This window comes from Pinus tabuliformis, chromosome 6 (genome assembly GCF_031772625.1).
Source record: "Pinus tabuliformis cultivar Carrire ecotype Pingquan chromosome 6, CPIR1, whole genome shotgun sequence".
NCBI lineage: Eukaryota > Viridiplantae > Streptophyta > Pinopsida > Pinales > Pinaceae > Pinus > Pinus tabuliformis.
This window is the reverse complement of record NC_142292.1, coordinates 905,758,870-905,761,429: the sequence shown is the minus strand read 5'-3', so window position 1 is coordinate 905,761,429 and position 2,560 is coordinate 905,758,870. Positions and strand designations below refer to the sequence as shown.

The 2,560-nt window shown below is 40.6% G+C and overlaps 1 pseudogene; it reads right to left on the bottom strand.

Annotated features, from left to right (window-relative positions):
* Positions 1 to 249: 249 nt before the first annotated feature.
* LOC149261869 (protein NAP1 pseudogene) lies at positions 250 to 1,306 on the bottom strand (annotated as a pseudogene).
* Between the last annotated feature and the right edge of the window lie 1,254 nt (positions 1,307 to 2,560).

Genomic DNA, 2,560 nt, shown 5'->3' with positions numbered 1-2,560 from the left:
GCCATGCCTGTTGTAAAAGATCAGCAAATGTATCTGCAACCTCTGTCTCACAAACAGAACAACAAACTGGCTTGAAAACTTCATCTCCTAATTTTTTATTTGCATCTTCAGGCAAGCTGTTACAATTTCTGTTGTATTGATTGCTTCGTTTCTTACAATCTTTTTTTTGCCTCATGCTTTCTGCAGGCCTGCGTAATCTCTGGTTTTCGACAACTTTACAGTTCATAACAAACATGACCTGGTACTGAGTTACATATATTTCATGTCTTTGGCAGTCAATACAAAGAGTCGTAAAGCACACTGGACAACTGAGCAATGCATCAGATTCCTAATATCTTCTCTCTCCGGCAGAGAAGCTGGTAAGTGTTTTGTGAAGTCTGACAATAGTGAGAATAGCAGAGGAGTATTTGCATCAAGGACTTGTCCAGTAGCTTCAGCTAACAGAGAACTAAAGCACAATGCCTGTCCTACCTGAATTGAAAAGTTAATCAGAGGCTCTAACTCATGAACCTGTTTCAAATAATAATCCCTTTCCCTCCAATTATGCATACGTGCAGAGAGGGCCTCAAGATATTCCTTGTTGGAACGCAATGTAGTATCGATGCAGCTCAAAAGAGCAGTCAGATGCTCTCGAATGATACCATCAAGTTTATCAACACCATATGGACCAAACAACCGAACAAAAGCCTTGAGTTCGGAAAGGCCTGTTACCGCCTCAGCAAAGTACCCCCCAACTGGTCTTGCACTCTTGAAGCACTTATCTATAGGTGTAAATAAAATACCAGCACCATTTACATCTTTAACAACATTCTCCAGGTACCAATCACAGATAATTGAAATCGCTGTGCCTGTGTTCTGTACAGGTTTCTCAAAAGTATGCAAACCATGTATGGGTCTAGAAAATGCCTCACACAACAACACCTTCCCGCATATCCTGAGTTAAATCCATACTTACATGCTGTTCAACCAGATGAACTATATTCATATGACGGTGAACCAATGACTCCAGAACAGAAGGCCGCTGAAGGTCCCTATCAATTTTTAAAATTGTAATCAACCTTTTCTTGAAGTTGTTTAGTACACAATCCCTCAGGTACTCTCTTAGAACAAAGACATGGTTCAGAATACATATTGGTTCCATTTCATTCAACACTGAGCAGAGACTTGTCAACCTTTGCACTGCAGCCTCCAACATTTTAATGGTATCTCTATTTGCAGGTTCACTCTCCTTTCCTGGCAAAGGCAAATCTGAACTGCTCTTCATTGACTTGGTAGAAGGCATGGCAACTTTGGCTGCATGATTCATGCGAATAGCTGCTTGCTCTGGTAGGAGCTTGGATTCTAAGGAACCAAAACCCACTTTCAGAATCCAGAATATTGATAAGCCCTTCCAATCCTCCCATGATGGATTCTATAAGCGACTCTACATATGACACTGCATCCCGGCCTATTTTTAAAAACTCCTCAGGCACACTGACAGTGGCATTATCTGGAAAACTGCTGCCATTTGAAGAACTGTAGAGCTTTGGAACATTTTGACAAATTATATATTCTAAAAAAACAAAAACACATTTAATGATTTCTTCTTCAAAACAGGGTTTTGAAGAAGAATCAATCTCACATTGACATACAAGACGGAGTCTAACATCGGCTCCACTTGGGATGGCAGCTGCCGCTTTTTGGAGGTGCCAAGAACCGCAGAACTTTGGGAGAGCAGACAGTGCCTCCACCCATTGGGCAATGGAGTCCATTATTTCAACAAATCAACACAACTGAAGACTCAACTTTATTAACTGGAAACTGACTGAATTGATTGAAAGACTAATTCGGCAAACTGCAAACTAAACTGTAATGAAACTGGAACAAGATGCTGCCTTTTGGTTGCTTATTTATTTACAAAATCTACCCTAATCTGCTGTACAAACAATAGATCAGGTAATACTAAAATGCCAAATTAACCATTCAAGTAAACCTGAGAATGATGCCGCTTGAGAATGCTTCCACGAGGACACAGATGTAATTGTTGGCAGCCCTTCATGCACATAATGAGCCTGGTCACGTACAAGACAGCCTGATCTATCAATCAAACTGAAAAACATGTCCATGTATGTTGCCATTGGATCGCGGAAGCCATACTCTGTTGGTTGCCCCAACTCTGCAATACATACTTCCAGCTGCACATTGTCAATGTAAACATCTGTAGGCAAGTCTATGATTTCTTGTTGCGAAGGAGGAAGGATTTCCAAGAACTTTTTAGGGTCTTGGAAATCATATGACTGGATCTGCTCATCTAAACATTGAATCTCCTTTTCGATTCTTTCAACAAGTAACTCACAGGTACCAGTTTTAGTTTCAAGATGAAACTTCGGAGATTTCAAACATTGAAAGAAGGCACTGAAAAATTCTTCATTAATTTCAATATCCACTAACCATTCTCTAACTTCGTTTAGAGCTTCACAAAGTGCAGGGTTTGCCACATACCCTACCATTGCATGAATGGATCAGTGAGCACTGAACTGTCTGGATCGAGTTGGAGTCGCCAGGTGAATGGTTCAACCTG